The 22,767-nt window shown below is 38.7% G+C and overlaps 1 protein-coding gene and 3 long non-coding RNA genes across 6 annotated transcripts in view; 2 read left to right on the forward strand and 2 right to left on the reverse strand.

Annotated features, from left to right (window-relative positions):
* Positions 1–5,789, reverse strand: part of mef2ca (myocyte enhancer factor 2ca) — a 36,059-nt gene extending 30,270 nt beyond the window's left edge. For 2 of the 3 annotated variants that reach the window (XM_026172684.2, XM_026172682.2), the window contains exons 1-2: positions 5,586–5,789; positions 2,287–2,397 (exon numbers count right to left, since the gene is read on the reverse strand). The gene's annotated coding sequence lies outside the window, so the exon portion shown is untranslated. Of the gene's footprint in view, positions 1–1,919; positions 2,226–2,286; positions 2,398–5,585 lie in introns of those variants that run through there. The other variant, XM_026172683.2, reaches the window with a different exon arrangement.
* Positions 5,790–13,180: 7,391 nt separating this feature from the next.
* LOC145429937 (uncharacterized) lies at positions 13,181–16,519 on the forward strand. Its single transcript, XR_013910289.1, has 3 exons — positions 13,181–13,221; positions 15,777–15,879; positions 16,146–16,519. It is a non-coding gene; the product is annotated as an uncharacterized LOC145429937 (long non-coding RNA).
* A 3,814-nt stretch (positions 16,520–20,333) lies between these two features.
* Positions 20,334–21,548, forward strand: LOC145429938 (uncharacterized). Its single transcript, XR_013910290.1, has 2 exons — positions 20,334–20,535; positions 21,137–21,548. It is a non-coding gene; the product is annotated as an uncharacterized LOC145429938 (long non-coding RNA).
* Positions 21,549–21,552: 4 nt separating this feature from the next.
* On the reverse strand, positions 21,553–22,737 carry LOC145429940 (uncharacterized). Its single transcript, XR_013910291.1, has 2 exons — positions 22,601–22,737; positions 21,553–22,030 (listed from the first exon to the last, which is right to left on the reverse strand). It is a non-coding gene; the product is annotated as an uncharacterized LOC145429940 (long non-coding RNA).
* Between the last annotated feature and the right edge of the window lie 30 nt (positions 22,738–22,767).

Genomic DNA, 22,767 nt, shown 5'->3' on the forward strand with positions numbered 1-22,767 from the left:
GATAAGGGAACTACTATAGTACACTTAAACATCCAGGCTGTTCTGTCCAGCGGTGGCATAAAGAAATCATTTCAGACCTCGGGCATTTTGATACCTCTGCACAAAACTTTGTTCAATTTTCTACCTACTGTGGAAGTGGACATCAAAAAAATGTTGGAAGACTTTTACTATTGGCAAATTTAAACTTTGGGAGGAAAGCAACCTCATGAGTACTGCACACAGCAGGCTAACAGCTGGTGTGTGGTGTGGGAGAGCTGTGCAATGCTTCAAAAGTGCAAAAAGCATATTGGTTATGTTTGGGTGCCTGATACGAGGCAGAGCAATATGATAGCAAAGTTCAAAGTCTCTCATAAACTTTTACCAACAAATAAGTATGCAAGGCTAAACTTCTGATTAAAGTTCCTTTTAAGGCTTCAGATATAGACATGTGTAACCTGATCTAATACATGTGGTTTGGTTAGGGACATCCCTCTATAAGCAGCAGATGAGTCACTGTGTGGCACAGACACTAAAACACATGCTCAGCATAAGCGAATGACATCATACAGACATTTGCAGCATCTTTAAAGGGTTTTACATTTATCTGTGCAAAGCTATGATGAACTGGAGTGCAAGTAAATGTCTGTTTCAGAAACACACAACACAAAAATCTAACATTTTATTTAAGAAAGTACTATTTAGTCTTTTGGGCCACTGAGTGGCTCTATAGTGTAGTGGTTTAAACATTCACCTAACAAGCAAAAGATCCCCAGTTCTTTTGGTTGTTGGAAGACACAAATTTTGGCAGGTATAAAAGCTGAATACACCCGTGGCTTAAATCAAATATTTATGGGACCATATCTGTTGCAGAAGGTCCCATAAATGTGTGGCACTTGTAGGTTGCTTTGCTTTCACTCTTATGTCCAGTTCATCCCAAACCAGCTTGATGGGGTTTTGCTGGCCCGAGACCATCACAATTACTCCTCCATGTTTGACAGTTGATGCCACACTGTAGAACCAATGCCTACTGGACATTATACAAAGATGCTGTGTGATGAACTAAAGATTTGAAATTTTGATTCATCAGTCCATAATACCTTCTTCCAGTCTTCAGTAGACCAATGGCGGTACCATTTCAAGCTATTCATTGGACTTGAACGACTTGAACTGCAATATATAACTGAAAAAAATGGGGTGTTCTGATTCTGAATCTCAGAATACTACATAGATATAACGGGGAACACATCAGGCTTGTGTATGGATGCGTGCCCTATTATAAATGTATATTATTAGCTGGGACCACATCTTCATTTAGGCTTGACAGTGTTTCTAGTAGAATTTAAGTAACAAGGGGGTGTGGGACACCCTGTGACCACCTCTGTACATGCCCCCTGGATGCATGCTGTATGTAAACTTAAGTTTCGTCTCCTGTAATCTCACCAATGTAATTCTAAAAGTTGCTATGAGCAAAAAAAAAAAAAAAAAAAAAATTTTATATATATATATATATATATATATATATATATATATATATATATATATATATATATATATATATATATATATATATATTGCCTGCTTTCCAAATTTAAATATTATTATTTATTATTATTATTATTTTTTCAGTGATTATACAGTCATTTTTTACACAACAACTTTAGATCCTGAACTGGTGAACGAGATCACCTGAGGAGATACAGTACCGGAGACATATAACTTCAACTATTATTTATTTATCAAGATTCTTGTCATATTGGCTACAGCTGGTCAGTTTCTGGGTTACACAGCTTCAGCCTTTAATAGTGGTCACTTACAACAAACCTGCCTCATCAGGAATTCATCCCGTCCAGATAAGCACCTCGATAAACAGGCGGATGAATAAGTACAGTGGTTTCCATCAGCTGCAAACTTTCTCCAAGCACTCACTCCAGCTGTCTTACCTGCGCTGCTGCAGCACAGCGGAAACATTCCTGAGGCGGAGCGGCGACGGTACAGGAAAGGTCCCGAGTGACTCCACCAGTCTGAACCGGAGGGCAAGTCGAGTACCGATCCGAAATGTAAACTACGCGATAGTACGACCAAGCCGAACAAAAATAAAGACAATTAAATTAAGTTGGCAGGGAGCCGACCCCGGAATACAAGTTGTCCCGAAACCGGCGAGCCTCCTCTGACTGTTGAATCCGATGTGCAGACAGAGAAGGATAACCCGCTGCTGTTTGCTTCCTCTTGTTTATTTGTCAAATGCCGTGTCAAGCCAGCATCGCGCGCGCGCGCACACACAAAGCGTATTGAGGTGAAGCAGCTTACCTCCACGCTCACTCCCGCATGTCTAATTATTTGTGACTTCCCTCCGTCCAGCGGATCACTCCATCGGTGAGTCTCCTCCTAGAGCACGCGCTTCTGACTATCAACGAGCACCTGGACGTCAGGAGGCGGCATCGTCACGCGGGCACACACAAACACACACAAACACACACACACAGAGGCAGAAACACAAAAATGAAATAAACGAAACTTGCGAGGGAAAACAACGAGATATATTGGTTAAATAAAAATAAATGTGTAACTAGATTCTAGTTACACAATCTAGACTGAAAAGACATAGTCTAGATTGTTTCTTGATTATTTCCATTTGAATTCATACTTTCAACAGGTCTACAAACACGGGAACACACTGTTTACTCTTGTTCAGGCTCACTACTGTCTCTCTGTGGAAACTACTGAAAAGTGCACCAATTCTCTGCAAATGGTACTCATGATGAGTGGTTGTTGATTAGTGGTCATGACAATTTACATATTAATGATCAGGAAATTGGCCTCACAGTCCATTGTTCGTCAGTGGTGCTAGTTTCAGTCATTATGTAAATGGACTGTTTATAATGTTGAGGAAACCTGCAGTCATTTGAGAATGAAGAAGTCAGTGAGTGCATTTCTCCCACTGAAAATGCTACGTCGAGATGAACAGAATCAACATTTGGGGGTTTCCTTGCCTGGGTGATTGAGCATGAAACAAGACAACTAAGTTAAGAATTTGAACTGTCAAAGACATAATATAATTTACACCTGTTAATTAGGCTTCATTTTTTCGGTGATAGTTCCTGTTTTGTTTTCTTCACTTTCTGTCATAATTTATTCATTTCTCAAGAGTATTTTATGTGTTCACACTCCTTTTCAGTGGAAGCTATAAATGAATGTTTGACAGCAACAAAGCTGACCTCGACTATAATTTTTCAGTGCTGCACTTGTGATGAAACATGCCATGTTGGCACACTAACACACGAGTCCACAGACGACGTTGCAGCAAGTTGGTAAGAATGTAGCCTTTGTTGCTCATAGTGTGAACTTAACATTTAAGTGTCTTTATTTCAAAGGGACTTTATCTTCTGTCATCTATGTCCTGTTTCACTGGTGAATGCTTATATTTAACACTTGAACTCAAGGTATGTACAAGTATCACTGAGTAAAAAGCCAACACTTCAGGGTGCATTAAACACACATTTTTTTCTACTCTTGGATCTATATGATGCCATGCAGAGTGTAGATCTCTAATATGGTCTCCTCAAGTGCACTGACTCCTGGTCCACATGCTGTTCAGGTCTTTTGTTCATGAGGTGCAGCCAATCAGAAAAAAGTTGTTTAAAACAGAAGCTCAAGCTAAAACTGTTGGCTTCAGTCGTGAACCTAAGCTCCACCAACACCCTGTATTAGGTTAATAAGGATTCTGTTGAACTATGATACAAAGCTACTCTAGTAGAGACTACTGGAGTAACTTTGCATCTAATAGGTCCCCTCACAAATGCTGACAGGATGACAAGTCAAAACATTTTACTGGGAAATCCCTTTGTGGAAATTTGTGTATTCCCCTTTTCATATGGAGAAAGTAAGTGGAAGACTTCTCAGAAATTAAGTCTATTTTATTTCCATGAAAGTACAGAAGAAGTGTCCGTTATATTTTTAAATATTTTATCTGTTATATTTTTAGATCTTTATTCCTGATGGCAACAATTTAATGTCATCATATGCTGACATATGTGGCATATGTTGGTTATGTTTGCTTTGTACCATATCACTAGGTAGCTGTTGCTGTGCAGTGTATAAATTTTAAAAAGTCAAAAGTGTTAAAAATGTTGTAAGTCTTGGATAAATGCAGCATGTACAATATCACATATAATTATAAGATTTTATTTTATTTTTTTATGAAAACAGCTGGTCACAAACACTACTACATGACTTCTTTGAATGAACCCAAAGACACATGGCTTCTTCTACTTGGTTTAGTTGGATTTCACCATAAACAGATACATAATAGAGTGATGGTTTTATCTGCTTTAATTGTCATCAGCTTTCCTATTTTATCTGACAGGCAGCATAAACAGCTTCGGTGACACTTTCATCTGCCTGTCATTGGTCTATATATTAGCTGTTAACCACAGCACATCATTCCACAATTTTCATTTATAAAACTTTATTTCTCTTGTGCATTTCTCCCAATTTCTTATACTGTTTACATTTTCTTATTATTAGTTCTTCAGTCAGCTGTAGAGCCTTCAAACTTGTGTGCAAGGCACTATATGAATAAAGTTTGATTGACAGATGATTTATTATGCATGTATGCATTAATGTAGCCAGCTCATACTGTGAATAAATTTGAGATTTGAAGGGAGAGGAGGACGTTATAGAAGAAGAAATCACATGTTGCCCAATTAGGCAACATGTTTTTAGGTGTTCTAAAACTTTTGACTGGTAGTGTGTGTGTGCATGTGTGCGTGCGTGTGTTAGATTCAAATTATTGTAGGGTCTTTACCTTGCGATATAAAGTGCCTTGAGGTGAGTGTTGTTGTGATTTGGTGTTATTTATACACATAAATAAATAAGTACATTAAATAAAAGAAATAATATTACTCATCCTTAAGTTCTCCTTTACACTTTTTATACTATTATTCCTTTATGTTCAGTATTATCTGCAAAACTTTGCTTTAAAGTATCTTTATTTTGCCTTCATTTATATGAAGTGAATTTTTAAATGTATGCCAGTACTTAAATTTCAGCAATTTTCACTTATTTGGAATCTTTTGTCGTACACGTTAATTCAAATAACAATATATACAGTTTGCACATTTCTGATCTATATAACAAGCACATACAAAAGCAGATACAGTTCAAAAACACACTGTGCAATTCACTCCTAACCCTAAACACCAGCATCGAACCCCAGCCCATCAAACATCCTGAACAAAGAGCAACATTTAAAGCTGCACTAACCAATATTTTTGTATTAACACTGAATCAAATGAGCCTCACTTGAATGGCAAACACAATGCGAATGATCATTGGTTTGGTTTAATAGAGCTCATCTATATTTAGTGTCAGTGTTGCTTCATATCTCATGGATATTTGTATTTAGCACGTTAACAGCTTGTTTCTGCTGCCACCAAGTGGTCGAAAGTCTACCAGTTCCACCACAACTTTACTTATTGTCTTCAAAGTTAATATTTGTTTCCCGTGTAATAACAACGCTTTATCACCTTCTAAACAAGAGTGTTCTAGTTTAATTCAGTCCTTCCATTTGTCCATTACTAACAGACATATTTCTCTCGCCAACTCACCGGTGCTTTTGGTTCAGTCTTCACCTGGAAGGTTCCCCAGCAGCTCCAGCTGTGGGTTTGCTCAGTCAATCCCTTGTATCAAACAAGAAAGGATTCTTTTTATAAAAGAAAAAACAGAACTCAGACACGAGAAGAGATTTTAAGCCAGACCAGCTGGCTTAGAAGAAGGGGTACCCAGAACTGGGCAGTGTTTGGATCTGAGCTCTCTCTCTGCACTGAGCAGCAGATACCCCACACACTCAAACACCGCCCACTCCATTCCACCACCACACACAGTTGTACACACACACACACACACCCAGTGACCCCCTATGTCTGAGCCAGCTGAGTGTATGTATCTGAAGGAGCAGGCTCACCTGTTGTTATCACTCATGGTATATTTAGATTTGCCACAGATGCTACCAGTGTGTGTGTGTGTGTGTGTGTGTGTGTGTGTGTGTGTGTGTGTGTGTGTGTGTGTGTGTGTGTGTGTGTGTGTGTGCTACAGAGACAGAAATGTGTTGCTGACACTCAGAAGCCTACATGGGCCGTGGTGTAAGAACCCTGGATTACTTCACATAGACCATCGGCTCTACACATTACAGAGATAGAGAGAGTGATCAAACCTGTGAGCATGTCGTAGATATCAGCACTCCAAGCATCTGCAGCAGAGGATTAGGTCAGCTGTCCACTCCTGTCACTTCTGAGCAGAGGGAGGAAAGGGGACAAGTGTGTTCGGTTGAATTTCTTAGTCTATGAAACCATCAGACAAGGGTGCAGGCTGAGTGTCTGAAAACCCCAAAGACAACAGCCCTACTTGTTTCTAGACTGGAGACAACTATTCCAAAGCAGATTAACTGAAATTTTAGATGGAAATTAGAGCTATCACAAAATCATACATTTACTAGTTGGTTCCATTACATTTAAAAACAACCACTGGTGATAAGAATTTGAATACTATAAAATCAATTAAAATATTATATGTACTCTTGTATTTTTCAACAGCATGTCACACACACAATGTTAAACAGGCTGAATGATAACAATAGTGGTGACTAACATCATGGCAGGAACTCAGGGTTTGAGCTACACATTAGCATATACAACACTGGCCTAAATAATATTGTTTGGTACTACCATTAACATTAATAACTTTGTGATTGCTTTTGTAGTGAGTTAATGACTGCAATTTCATCAAACAATGCGGTTTCTCTTTCTTATGTTCTCATGAGCCTGGAGTTCTGTCCGGTCAACTTTGCTGCATTTGTTGAGTGTGAGCATAAAGTTTTAACTTATATACTTGAAAATTCAACAGGCTGCTTATGTTGTCTCTGATATCCTTAACCCTTTAAGACCTACCATAGATAAGATAAGATAAGATACCTTTATTAGTCCCACACGGGGAAATTTCATCCAAGTCCACCAGAGCTTATATTATATTTTTCACATGCTCTAGTGCCATTTTTGGGAAGTTTTCAAGTTGATAAACATCAATACAACCATTATTGCCCATATTTTAATAATATGTATGCATTAAGTGCATATTAATTACATAAATTGCACAAAAGTGCAATAAACTACAAAAACATTGAAAATCGGTTTTTGTTTGTTTTTTTGTTTTTTTAAACATATATTTCTAGTTAGAGAAATTTAAGAGGCTTATCCCTCAAAACTGTAAATACAAAGTTGCATAAAATAGTTTCCCACCACAGGAAATTTATTTTTAGTGTCTTAATAGTTTTATTTTTGAAATACACCAATTTTTATGTACTGCAGGAAAAACGAAAATAAATATTATAGTGCAAATTTGCAAAAAAAACAGCATATGCATCAAAATAAACTATTTCCAGCATCCCAGACATGACACAGAAAGTCATATAGTCAAACATAACTTTTAAAAACACAAGTATAGGCTCATAAGGCCTGATGGTAAAAAACTACATTTCCGCAAAATGACGTCACTTCCGGATTCGGGCAGATCCTGGCGGACATGCGATAGTTCGCGCTGATGGACGTAGGAAGTGTTACAAACAGCTGATCGGATCGGCAAATTTTTATGCAAATTTTGACCCAGGACAAGCTGATGGCATAAGATGTAAGTACAACTCCTCCGGTTTCATATGCAAAAAAACTTATTGCGCTAGCTTACGTGGTTGCAGTGCTACCGGGATTTAAAAATAGTTATGCAAAACGGAGCGTGCCCGCTCCGACCGGCTTTAAATGAGAATCAATACTTTATTAATCTCTAAGGAAATTATGTGACTACAGTTCCTCTAAGACAATAAGAACGGTAACAGACTGAAGTAAATTAAATAATAGAATATATATCCAATATATGTACAACATATAAAAAAGTAGAAAAAGGTACAATATAAAGCGCCTTGAGGCGACTGTTGTTGTTGACACTGTATAAAATTTAACTGAATTGAGCATAAGTTCCATATATAAGTTACAAAATATAAGAAATAGCTCTAATATATACAAATAGCTCAATTACAATAATACAGAATATATATGACTGACATTTTACTGCAAACTGTACAACTTTGCTACTTGTTATTTTCACTTTAGAGGACGTGCAAAAGGGTGTAACTATTGCAGTGTGTACTGTACGATAGAGCTGTTGAACAGGGAAACTAGTGGAGATCGTTCAGTGGTGCCACTCAGTGTGTCACTGAACATGCTCCTGTGACTGGCCAGCAGGTCATGGAGTGGGTGAGAGGTATTCTCCACCATTGTCTTTATCTTGGACAACATCCCCCTCTGAGACCATATTAACGGTGTCCAACTCTATCCCCACAACATTACTGGCCATGCGGATCAGTTTATTGAGTCTGTTGGCATCTGCGACCCTCGACCTGCTGCCCAAGCATGCAGCGGCATACAGAATGGAACTGGCCACAAGAGACTCAGAGAAAATCCTGACCATTGTCCAAAAGATGTTAAAAGACCTCAACCATCTCAAAAAAATTATTCTATTCTAAAAAAAAAAAGAAGAAGCAAAAAATAAAAAAAAAACACAATTTTGTTGTACATGTACAGTGACACTAAAGGCTATTCTATTCTATTCTATTCTATTCTATTCTAAAATAGAGGTAGCCTAGTTTATTCTCAGCGTGTACTCAAGCTATTTATAGTCCTCCACATCAACCTCTTGGATTGAAAAAGGGGTCCACAATCAATTCTTTGATCTTTGTCATGTCGAGCTGCAGATGATTCCGCTCACACCACTTGATGAAGCAGTTAACCACAACCCACAACCACAACCACATCCAGTACCAAAGGTCTGTAATCCTGGGGGCCACTGGGACGTGGTGTCAGGAATGACTCAGATTCATCATGAACAGTTTATGAAAGACTCCACAAGCTGGGGGCAAAGGCCTTAAGGACACGGGGACTCACCTCTTTTGTTCCAGCAGACTTGCCTGAGTGGAATCTTCTCATTTGTCTCTGAACTTGTTAATGAATGAAAGTAAAAGGTGGCGAAGGAGTGTCAGGACTTTCACAGGAGGCTATGGTGCAATGTGGAGAGAGAGTGGTGTGGCTGTGGATTGCAGGCTGACTACAGGTAAGGCTACCTCCTCTTTGTTTCTCACTCTGAAGGCCCCATTCCTGCCATTCAGGAGTGATTTGATGTCCTCTGTCACCCACGGCTTGTTATTTGGGTAACAATGGACAGTCCAAGCTAGGAAAATGAAGTCGATGTAGAAGGTTATGTACTCAGTGATACACTCAGTAAGCCCATTAATGTCCTTAAGGTGAGGTTCACAGAGTGTCTCCCAGTCTGCAACCTCAAAACAGCTCTGCTGTTCTGCTAAGACCTCCTCTGACCACCTCCTAATACTCCTAGTGGTCACAGGCTCCCTCCCCACAATAGGCACATAGCAGGGGCACACCCTAATCCTAAAAATGTTATTACTAGAGGCAAGTTTTATTTTTGTCCAACTACAACTTTTCTGTGTGCTTTATTGCAAAGTATGTGCCACTATAATAGAAAAGTCACTCCATCACTTTGCCAAATTCCAATAAAATGATCAAATGTATGGAAACTACAATGTTGTTAGGAGGATTTTTTTTTTCTTTCAGTGCCATTGAGGGTCCACAGCAGTGTGGCTGGGTGAAGCTGGGATGTCGAGAGATGAAGTTACTGTGAAATCCATGAGCGTGTGAAAACGAATCCATCTTCACCCAGCTGCCAAGCATAGTCCACAATCCACTGCATGTGTCAAGACATTCCCTCTTCATGTCTGTGTCTGTGTTTTCCTCCAGCTCCTCCATCAGCATTAAGCATTTCTTTTATCTTATACAATACAATTTATGAAATACTTTATTGCAAAGAATTGCTGAACAACATAATACTTGTGACACTACTGTATGTAAAGTCATTAGTCTCAGAATCATACTCACTGTTTTAAAATCCAGTACTTGATTTATAAATAAGAGGTGGTTGTGGTGGAGGTGAATATATAAAGCATGCACAGCACAGATATTGTCTAACTCTCCACAGTTCCATCACAGTTCCAAAAGAGTTGAGATGAGTAGCAATGATTTTAGAATCTTATAAATCAATCTTTTATTCACAAAATAACAGAAAAAAAAATCAAATTCTGGCTTCTCATTGTCCCATTTTTGGTTTCATGATGCTCCAAATGGTGTCAGTTGATGAAAGGTCTGGACTGCAGGCAGCCTAGCTCAGCACCCGGACTCTTCTACTACAAAGCCACGCTGGTGAACTTCTGCCCATCGTTACTTCTCTGAAACTCCAAGATGCTCTTTTTATACCCAATTATGCTACTGGCCTATTGCCAATTATATAATTAAATAGTTGCAAAATTGTCCTCCTTTTTAGTACCATTTACCTAGCATGCATATCTCTGGGAAGAAACCTGACTGCCTGTAGGAAGTTCACACAAAGAGAATACAAACTCCATGCAGAAATGTCCCAGCCAGGACTAGAACCGTATTAGCATTATATCGCATCGCAGGAGAATCATAAATGCCATTTATTCCAATAGTCTAGAACAACCAACTGTTCATGAAAAAGATTTGTGAGTTTTCCCGACTTGTGAGTTGAGGTAGAAAAGTCATAGAAACAAAACAAATAAATAAAAAGCAACTGAAAAGGCCCAACTTTTTATTTGAAGGTGAACAGTCTGTTTCTGGTTTCTCAGTAAGCTGTTTGCAAGTGTGTGTAAAAAGGAGGAGTTGGTGCTCGGCAGTGATTTGTATTTATTTTTTAGCTCAGTATGTGCAGCTTTTCAGCCCTCTGCTCCAGCTCGGCTCACACCACAGGGCTCGAACCTCCAGGCCCCAGCAGGTACTGAAATGGGGAAGGTGTGGTTAGCGTGACAGGTATCAGCTGTGCCAGCCAGCCTTCCTCGGCGCTGTCCCCTGATCCTGATCCTCCAGCTGAGCCATAAACCACACCCAAAATGAAACACAGATATGGTATTTAAGACCATTAAACAAACAATTTTGTGAATTCATGGCCTTCACACGTCCAGAAAACATAACAAAAATATTGTCTCAGGGGCCATTACTTGGTTTTGGCTCTCTCAGTGGTATATTATCACTTTATGTTCCTGTTACAATGCAGGAACATGGCCTCCCTCTTCCTTCTGCTGGGGTGAGCGCATGGTTGTCAACGAGATGTGTGGCCTTGGGTCTTCAGCCCTCTTGTTGCCAATGGCTGCTGTCTCCTAGGTCTTTTGTGCGTGTAACACACAGCAAAATTATGTGTTTATTTGTGTACCTCCCTTTGTGTCCTTCGGGTGCTGTGTTGGAGTTGGAGACCCAGCATGTCTGTTGGCTTCGAGGATGGACAGTGGTGTTCTGTGCCGCCAATTTATTTAAAAACATTTAGATGAGATTATTCTATGAAATAAGAAATTAAAATGCTTTATCCCTCTGTTGAATTACCTTCAGTTCAAATTCTATTTATATAATGCCAAATCACAAAGACACACTTTGGAAAAGCCCCAAGGATTCATAAGAACTAATGATTACATGCAGAGTAATAATAATAATGGATTGGATTTATATAGCGCTTTTCAAGGCACCCAAAGCGTTTTACAATACCACTATTCAGTCACTCTCACATTCATACACTGGTGGAGGCAAGCTACAGTTGTAGCCACAGCTGCCCTGGGGCAGACTGACAGAAGCAAGGCTGCCATAATCGCGCCAGCGCCACCAACACCAGTAGGCAAGTAGGGTAAAGTGTCTTGCCCAAGGACACAACGACCAGGACAGAGAGCCCAGGAATCGAACCGGCGACCTTCCGGTTACAGATGCGATTCCCAACCCCCTGAGCCACGATCGCCCCCAATACTTGAGACAGCATTCTCAAGTATTGTTCTAAAATTAATATTTCACTAACCTCATGCACCGTTTTTCCCTTTGGCTTCACCCACTTCTCATATAACTCTTTCAATCTTGCATATAGTTCTTTTGGATTCTCATCAGGTTTTACCTCCAGTGAACGGAATCTCAGTCTATGTGTCTCAGGATTAATGTCATATTTTTGAAGGATAGCTGCTTTAACTTTGTCATAGTCTAGAGAGTCATCCATATCCATATGAACATACGCACCTCTTGCTTTGCCAGTGAGTAAAGGAATCAGATGAAAAACCCAGTCCATTTTTTGCCACCGGCAAACTACAGCCATGCGTTCAAATGTTGTTAAAAAATGTTCAATATCATCCTGTCAATTTTTCCAGCCTGGGTTCATAAAAGCAAGACTGACCTGATTGAGGATGTATTTGCTCATTACTGGAGCCAGCACAGGGAGGATTCTCCTCTTCAAAGGACTCTACCTCTGGTTGTTCAGGTTCCTCCACTTGAGGCTCAGGGACCGGGGAGGTACGAGCTTGCAACCTGCAACAGCTGAAACTGATGTTGCAGTGCTCTAAAGTGCTGTTCCTGGCGGGTAAACTCCTCCCTTCTTCTTGCTTCCTGGGCCTCCTGCTGACCCATATGAGAACGAAGCATGGAAATCAGTTCTGACATTGTCGGCTCCTTACCTTGGCTCTCAGTACTATCCACCCCTCCAGAGGATCCATTTTCCTCTCCTCCTTCTACTTGCTCTACAACTCCAACTGGCTGGTTTTGACAATCTCCTTTTGCTCCTCTGCCACTCCTTCCCATTCTGTGCATGGCTTGATAAGTGAAGAGGGGAAAAAAAGAGAAAAAAAATCCTGTGCCTTCAACTGCTGATCCCACTCCTGACACCACTTGTGATGGACCGAGCAGTGAAGGAAACTTAGGCACAGGTTAAAGTCCAAAAATTTTTTTTTTTATTTAACCCAAAAAACATAATTGGTTAACTCATGCAAAAAGAATCAAAATCTTGGGCCCATAAAAGAGGTCAAACTAACAAAACTCTACTCAAAGCTGCCAACACAACCGATAACTCAAACAACCTGCCCTCACTTAATGAGACAAAGGGGAAACTTAAATAGTGGCTGATCAGCCCACAAAAACAGGAGAAGGGGTAAAACACACAAAACCTAACTAAACCAAACATAATCAACTCCAATTCCCCCCCATGGTCCTGAATTATGGTATGAACCAATTTGTAGTCTTCCTTCAAAGCTCGCTCCGCCCCTTTTCCACCTCTTGGCTCCTTAATCAAGGGACTGGAACAGCTGCAACTAAGGTAACTCAGAAAACAAAAGATTAATCATACATAACAGTGTAAACTAAAATGTGCGCACTTATTTTAGAATGCAGTGTTATGTGGATATGTGAATTAACTAAACCAAAACCAGTTATTTATTGTTCTGTAAATAAATTCCTATATTTAAAGAAAGAAATGTGAATGCAAGGTTACTTATAAGCCTCTACACTAACATGGTGATATTACCACTGTGTGGCTGTAAGTGCAGCCATCACACAGATATAACCAAGCACAACAGTAAACAGTCCAGTGGTCTTTCCTCCCATGTTCCCCTGTCAGGGTTAGAGGGTAACTGTTGTCACATATTTGGGATAGCTCGCCTAATGACTGACAGGTGGGCACCAGATCTGAACTCTGGCACTGTTTCCCATCAGTTTTGAAGCAGTTTTGAAGCATTTGACATACAAATTTAAATATTGGTCTGGTTTTGTCCAAACAGGTATACACAAACCCAACTAAACAAAGAATTATTCCAAACAAATATTTTATTTAGTAAACAAATATTAACAAATATTTTATTTAGTAAAATATTTGTTAATATTTGTCTGCCATTTATCACCAAAATTAAAGTATTGTAGAATCATTATTTTGAAAATGTTTGAAAAATATAAAATGTTGAGATATCCTTGCTGATACATTTTTGTGAATTTATTAGATGGTTTCTCATGAATAGGAATAACTTTGGATATTGAAGTTTTTAAAAATTACCACGATATTTTTATGTACTTTGCATAACAACAAAATCTGAGTGAACAGTAAACATAGCTCACAAGAAGTGATGAAAAACTGTAGTTATCTTTGGACTGGGACTTGATTACAAGCACCTCATAAAAGATTACCCTCTGTTTTGGACACAAACAGCTAGAGACACCACAGTTAAGGAGGCATTCCTGTTACATTTCATGAAGTGCATTTTAAGTCAACCCCCATGAGGTGCATGTCTAGGTCATACAACTAAGGGACTGTCTGAAAATAGTCACTCAACCAGCTTCTTTAAAAAAAAAAAAAAGATACATTTTTGTGAGACGTGAATTATAATTAAGATACATAATAACACTGACATTTTTGGTTAAGAACAAGAAATCTTGTTGTTCCCTCTGGTGGTCAACCTGTGTAATTAACAATATTTGACATTTTCAGTATTTTCCTGCAAATACAGAAAGTAAGGCTTATTCCACAGCTGCCTTAAATTAAAAGTATTGATAATTACCAAACTCCTTTTTAAAAAAAATAATAAAAAAAAATCTATCTGTAATGGTTAATTGACTGGTTTAATCAAAAGGATATTTTTAATATTAAAATATAATTATAGTCGTTATCCATGCTGTTTTAAAAAAAAAGTTGAAAAAAGTAAAGTAAAAATATTTGGCTTTTTAAAAACATTTTATTAAGATGCCAGAAAACAGATACTTACTTGCATTCTTGAAAAATTAGTTTTAGTGATTGAATGTCAATAATTTCTGACTTTTCACTGAATCCATTGTCTTTAAAGTGTTTTGAAACCAAATGTAGCTGAGCGATTCTCAAAATAATGGACAAAACATGTCCCCCAGATAAAACCTTATTATTGGGCTAAAAACATGCATAAAAGTCTTAACCCAGTTAACTAAAAGGCAGACCAAGGCAATGTTTATACAACAAAAGTATAATTTAGCTTTACAGTCTCATTGTAATAGCATCTGTTGCTTAATACATAATCTGTATATATGCATATAAATAACACTTAAGGATAAATACGTGTCAGAAAAATTTCTAGTAAGTATAAAATGGTCAATTTCAGGCTAGAATGGCAAAACTTAACTTTTTAGTAGAAGAAGGGAAGTATGATCAGGGAGTATCAAAAAATGAGAAAGAAAATTAACAGCCAGTCAAAGCTCAGAAAGGAAAGAGAAAGATGGAGAAATGGAATTTAAGAGGAAAAATTAAAGAACATTGGTGATCTGAAGGGAAAAAATCAACAAGTCCAGCAGTATGTAAACATAAACCCACAGACTCCTTTAAACATCAGTTTTGAGGAACCGAGCAGTAGTAGGCAGCTACTTGCTGGTGAATCATTAAGATACATAGCTTGAAAAAATGCATTACAAAGAGATTAAAGCATTCAAAGGCAAATAGAAGATGGAGCTCACTTTCACACCAAACTTCAGAAACATAGTGGTACTCTGTCAGAGTTTATGGTTCTCAACCAAGACAAATTAAGAAGTGAAACAACCGCCCATGTCCACCTACTTCAAAATCAAACATGAGGAGTACAGAAACATAAGAAGTTGCAATGAAACAACAGTTATTGTGCATGTTGACTTCTGAGGCCTGGAAATGCAAATTCAGCTCAGAAATACAACTATGCCATTATGGACAAAACCTACAGATAACACTTCACACGGGCATGTTTTACACCAAACATGAAAAGGTGGGATTCTTCACAACTTCAGTCCAAGCACCAGGATGCAGCAGCCATATGGACTGACATGGATCATGTCCTGAAAGATATAATGGTCAAAGCAAACAGTTTTGCTGTCCTTCCTCCAACTGAGATTCAAGAATGCAACATGGAATTCCCTACATCCCATGGCAAGGGTGCCCCAGATGGCATTGGGGCGACAGTGAAGAGATGTGCAGACCCCGTTGTGCTGAGAGGTGAGGACATTGTGGATGGCAGACACTTACACTAGATTATCATTATATTTTATGACACTATACTCGTGCAACCATTGAAATCCATCACAGGAACAAGAAAGATTCATAAAGTATTAGCTCAGAAGAATATCATCCATTGCAGACATGTTTCATGTTTTTGCAGTAAGCCACTGATTTTCCAGTGTTTCAGTCCAGTTGCTTACTCTTTTGATGGTATCTCATGACACCCAGATGAACATCAGATTTCTGTGGCTGTTGTATAACAGAGACCTCTGGCGATCTTGATGGAACCAAGGGAAGAAGAGCCCAGCAGAGCACCTGAAGCAACTGAACTGAACAGCCACACAGTTTATTTCCGTACAACCAAATACTAGACAATAATGGAGGAGCATCTGGCGAAGGACCTTTTTTGAGTCCTCAAAACAATCCTAGCATGTTAGTCTCACTGATGTGTCCCATACAAATCATCTGTTTTTAACAATTATGACAAAGTAGATAAGATAAAACCACAGAATTCTGTGCAAGAGGCCCATTTGTTTATTCCTTGGTAATAATATTGTATGGCCCACCATTATTGTCTAAGACTTTTTTTTTCTTTGTACAAATGCAGTTAATACCTGAATAAAGACCTAAATTATTTGATCCCATCAAATTATTTCAAGATTACATTTTAGCAGATGGTTTTCTCACTTCACAGATTATTTAGATGAATTCAAGGAAGACATGATTAAACCATCAACTGCAAAAGGACTGTTCATAGAAACCAGAAAGCCTTTTAACCAAGCCAATTAGCCCATCTACATGTGGAACCACAGGTAACCTATGTTTTTACCCCCAATCACAGAGCAATAAGATCTTGGTCTGCCATCTGATGCATTTGTAGAATTCTCATCAGCACAGATTACTACTAGTAATACAAGAGAGTGAGTGTGGAAAGTCATGTAGTGGAAACCACAGGGGGCGACTTTGAGGTTGTAACTAGGAAGGAACTGGGTTGGGTTATTTCTAGAGCATGTGCTGCTCCAGTCCGGGACGTGACAGCTGAGCATGTACCAGAGGAAGGCTAAGCTCAGGGCCTCACTGTAATAACCACATGCACGTTCATATAATCAACATTAGTGATGACTTTCAGCCTAGTCACGTACATACAATACTTTGTTTCTCAGCCTTTTACAGCATCACTAACATTTATCCCATTTACAGAATTCAACTCTACTGCTCAAGAGAAAAACCACAGACTCATTTACTCATTGGCACAGGGTAGTACCAAAGCAAACTGGGTTATTCAACCCCAATCATCTTAAACATCTGAGTACTTGATGGGGGCTGGGACAGATGAAGTGTAAAGCAATGCGATCCAGATGCCTTCATCCAAACCAATATGTAGAAGCCTGTGGGGCGTCAAGTGACGGAGTTCATGAGGATTCGCCGAAAAGCTCTGTGGGCAGTATTCTGCATCACAAGTGCAGTGTGTGACAAAGGCCTTGACTAACTGGCGTTATTATTTCATCACATACATCACATTATGAGATGAGATTTCTTAGCAGTATCTATTTTTTATAGTCTGTATGGAAGGTGTCCTTTATTGTTTTAAACATGAGCTTAGTGGCTTTATGCTGTGACATCATTTGCAGTTTGTAAATCACACTCAACTAAAATTTTACTGTACTTTTATCCACGGTCCTCTTTTTTTTATTTCAATTTTAACATAAAATAATAAAATTAAAATGTAAACTTTACCAGAAGTAGTGCTCACAAAGACCTGAAGGACACAGAGTGCATGCAGTGATCAGGTGCATAATGTGCTGTCACACATCACTCCATCTTGTGGGCAGTCGAAGTAAAGCAGGAAGGCTGTACAAGCTTGGTTCAAAACTACTGCATGCAAGTGTGCATTCTGTCCGCAGGTGGAGACATTAACATACAGCAAACACTTTGTTTGCTTTATTCATAACTGCCGAGCCAGGAGACCGATTGGATTTACATATTATTTTAAGTAACTGGTATCAAATACTCTGTTTTTTGTAGTAATTTGTGGTTTTGCTATACTAGTGTGTATCAATTATATTGTGTACCATAAATTTTGAATGTCATTTTTTTTCCACTACGAGGCAATGTACACGAGGCAAAGGCGTGCCCTAATTTAGTGTAACTAACATGACCTTGAATATTACTATGCAGCCATTTGGAAAGTTTTCACAGGACTACAGAGTCCTGTGAAAACCTAAGTACACCCCACACCATCCCGCTGCTAAAGAGATAAGCTGCACAGTATGCAAGTAAATGTCTGATGTGCATACAGGAGCTCCACAAGGGACTGTGCCATCTTTTTCAGCTCCACTCCCATGAGCACAGACACAGGAGATATTTAATATCCCATGCTATCACATATGCTGCTAATAAAGGAGGACTTCCCACTAAATGTCAGAAAACTTAAATTTTAAAAACCACTTATTTGGGTGTCCACGCCTGCCCCCTGAGCATTTTAAGGCTGAGAGGTTAAAAAAGAAATAAACTGTTAAGAGATTAACAATCGATGCTCAAAATGTCATGCTTAATTTCCAGAGTGAAACAGTCTTCAGTACCCACTCCACAAGCCTCGCCTTTTTAGCCCATATTTAACTACATAAAAAATAAGTAGACATGCCCTTTATTTTTGCTACATAGAAATTTGTTTTTATTAGTCATCTTTCGTGAGCAATAACAGTATTGCAATAACTGGTGATTAAAACAACCACAGAAAATGCAGGGAAAATGCTTTTTTTCAGTTGAACACAGTGAAATCCCTCCTAAATCCCACAGCAAGTCTCTACATAATTGAGTAAGGCATCACTCAACTATGAAGTTAGGTGGCCCTGGTTGGAAGTCGAGTGATGCAACAAGCCTCCACTCTTAATTTAGGAACAACCAATCCCCTCACTGTTACTGGCAGCCCTAAGCAGCTGAACAACACCCACCCTCCAGAGGAGGGCACAGCTGAAGCATGTAACATCCTGCTCCCTGCTCACACACGTTAAATATCCACTGCTTCCTTTTAATCAAGACCCACAGTCTCACTGGTTGTGCAGTCATGCACACCTCATATCAGTCATTCATGTTGGATCAGTGAAGAAGAGTTCAAAGCTCATCACAGTCACATTACAGTATATAGTATGGATATAGCTGGCAGGACATCATTTTGGTGTTTCGAAACCAGATGCGATGAACAGGGTCAGCTCTGACTGAAACTGCATGCTCATTGGCTAATGGCTTGTCAACCATAAATTGGTACCCAGTGAGAAGATCAAAAATAGTTGCAAAACAACTAAAATTAAGAAAATGGAGTCCACTTTCTGTACCGTATGACCTGAACTGAACAACCGAGCCCACAGGATAATCTAAAACATGTTTAGAGAGACCCCGGCAGAGGGCCGATACCCTTATGTCCCCCCTTATTGAGTAAGGCATCACTCAACTATGAAGCAAAGTCTAGGGTTCATGAGGGGTGCAACACAACAAGGGCAACAGCACGAGCTATATAAGCTCAGACTACAAACAGTGTCAAAGATTTTACAATTTCCAAAAAAACAATTTACAAATTCTTTACACTGTTAACTTAATTAGGAGGGGAAAAGGAAGCATATTAATTTTCAGGGTCTCCAAGGCCAAAACAAGAAACAAAAACCCCACTCCTCCGGGAAAAAGAAGAACACACTAAATTCTAGGTTAAGACCAAAGAAAAAGTACTATGCCTGTGCCTGGCCACAAAACAGAAGAAAAGGTTTTTATAACGAGGAAATGGCAGAGAATACGAACGCAAACTAGAAGTGATGGCGCGTTTGAAGCTGAAGCTCATGTGTCAAAAATAAATAAATCAACACACTGCTTCAGAAACACTGTGTCGAGGCTTTGTTTGTCTGAAAGAGTCACATGATCAATGACGTGATCAAAGCTTCAATTGCCATGCGACTGCTTCAGTACTTGATTTAGTGGCTTTTAAGGAATTGAATCATTGGTGGGATTTATGCTGTTTTGGTGGTGATTTTGTGTGACAGCAAACCAGTGTGTGACATAATTACAGACATAAAGCCAGGAAGAGTGGACGCTCTGCCTATTCCTAAATAAAAACAGTTTATCAGCAGTTCTGCTCCCAGGTCTAAAATGTACATAAGAAGTACACATACTATAGCTATAATTATAGAAGTTATAGTATAAGTTATAATATAAGCCTGTGCCATCAGAAACTGAATTTGAATAAGTTCAATTTGAATTTGAATTGCTCAGATTGAATCTGAATTGTAACTTGAATAAATGCTTTTGAAAACTGAATTTGAATTAGTCTAATTTGAAATTGAATTTATGGTTTGAAAATGATCATCACTAAATTGAAATTGCATTTTATATTTTGAAAATGAATTGATTTGCTTTGAAACTGCATTTTATCCTTTAAAAATTCAGCTCTCGAATAATTTCAGTTTCACTTCTCACAATTCAATTTCAGTTCCAAAATTCAGTTTTTTGGAACTTACATCCGGTTCCGGTTCAAGCGCAGATTAATAGAACTACGTTTTACTAGCGGACCGAAAGTGTTACTGACGGGAATCTATAGCGTCTTGAGCTGAAGTAAGACTTCAGAAGTCATTCGTCATGTCGAATGACCAGCGGATAAACTCTCAGGTTGGTATTAAATGTATTACATGCATAAGAACAAGCGTCATGTTAACAAATGACAGCCGTAAGGTAACTTTTATGCTTATTGTAGCTGTTAGCTAAAAACGCTAATTTAGCTTAGTTTGCCCTGAATTCAGCTTTGACAAACAAATATGATCGACTGTTTCTAGTAGAATTCCAAAGTTGTCATCTTGTACCCTCTCAGAGTACCCCCTCTGTATGCTTGCAGAGACCCCTACAGTAGGGAAACATGCAAAACAGTGCCCAAACTTTTGTATTTTAGCTTTATTTATGTCTTACACAGCATCCCAACTCTTTAGCTAACTTAATAACTTTAGCTAAAGTTAGTCTAATTCATTAGTGCAGCATTACTGGGTCACCTCTGTTTGAAGTGATATAATATGATATACAACTATCACTGAAACAGCAAACTTTGTAAATAAGCAAACAACACTTCTCATTCTCTAAACGTTTGGCCACAGCTGTAGATTACACTATCAGTGCTTGTTCACTCTTGACAATAATTACATTTCAAAATTTACTTTGTGCATTTACAGGTAAACAATATCTAATATTTTATCTAAATGACTGCTTTGTCTTTGAAAAGGGTGAAGAGCCTGAGGCCGGTGACAGTCCAGTTCTACTCTAAGTACATCCTTACAGTGGCTCACAGGACAAGGCCACATTCCTGTCCTGCCAGAAGAGAAGATTAACTTCAGAGTCTTCATGCAGTTCAACCACACCTGTCATATTCCATACGGCAGGGGTCTCAAACTCCAGTCCTCAAGGGCCAGTGTCATGCAACTTTTCCATGCCCTCGAGGACTGGAGTTTGAGACCCCTGCCGTATGGTGTTCATGCTGTTTTCTACCCCACAGTTACAGCATGTCTGACTGCCTGTTCAGCATATGCAAAAATATGAGTTTAAGCATGTGATGACTAAGGCCTTCCATTATGGTGTTTGTCATCACATGTCACAGACATCTGGATGATCATTTGGAATAAACAAAATACTAAAAACTTGTTACTTCATCTTATCTTTATTATTATTATTATTATTATTATTTTACATTGTTGGGCATTAGGTTTATTTGTAGTAGTCCTTTCCAACTTCTTTCCCTCTTCCATGTTACTGTGGCAGCTTGTCAGCATCTATTTGGGGTTGGGAGTGGAACAGAAAGTAAGGAAATCCAAAGTGCCATTAAAACCAGGAGAGGTTCTTATATTTCAGAAGAAGGGCTTAATTCAAAAGAAATGACCTCAATGCCATATTTTATTTAGGAACCCTAGAGAGCACTTTGCAAAATAACACATTCTCATAATTTCACCCTCAGATGAGCCAAGCTACAACTGTCAGGGAAGGTGATGTAGGTACAGAGCATATGAGAGTGGTTAAGTTAATGTCTCTTGTCTAGATGAAGGCACAAGAGGGATCAATGGCAAGGCGTAGAGATTCAGTATCTTCAGTCTTCAGTGGACACTCCATTTCTGGCACAAAACACCTGTAAAAGATGGTCGATTTAGGAGGTGACCCGACAACTTCAGCCTGTCAAACACATTAATGGAGCAGTATGCTTTAAAAAAAAAAAAAAAAAAAAAAAAAATCAAGCATGCACTCAGTACCCTAAGAATTATTATGGTAGTTAAACACAGTGATAGTTGTATATCATATTATATCACTTCAAACAGAGATGATCCAGTAATGCTGCACTAATGAATTAGACTAACTATTCACTTTAGCTAAAGTTATTAAGTTAGCTAAAGAGTTGGGAAGCTGTGTAAGACATAAATAAAGCTAAAACACAAAGGTTTGGGCACTGTTTTGCATGTTTCCCTACTGTAGGGGTCTCTGCAAGCATACAGAGGGGGTACTCTGAGAGGGTACAAGATGACAACTTTGGAATTCTACTAGAAACAGTCGATCATATTTGTTTGTCAAAGCTGAATTCAGGGCAAACTACGCTAAATTAGCGTTTTTAGCTAACAGCTACAATAAGCATAAAAGTTACCTTACGGCTATCATTTGTTAACATGACGCTTGTTCTTATACATGTAATTAATTTATTACCAACCTGAGAGTTTATCCGCTGGTCATTCGACATGACGAATGACTTCTGAAGTCTTAATTCAGCTCAAGACGCTATAGATTCCTGTCTGTAACACTTTCGGTCCGCTAGTAAAACGTAGTTCTATTAATCTGCGCTTGAACCGGAACCGGATGTAAGTTCCAAAAAACTGA

The sequence above is a fragment of the Astatotilapia calliptera genome, chromosome 7 (genome assembly GCF_964374335.1).
Source record: "Astatotilapia calliptera chromosome 7, fAstCal68.1, whole genome shotgun sequence".
NCBI lineage: Eukaryota > Metazoa > Chordata > Actinopteri > Cichliformes > Cichlidae > Astatotilapia > Astatotilapia calliptera.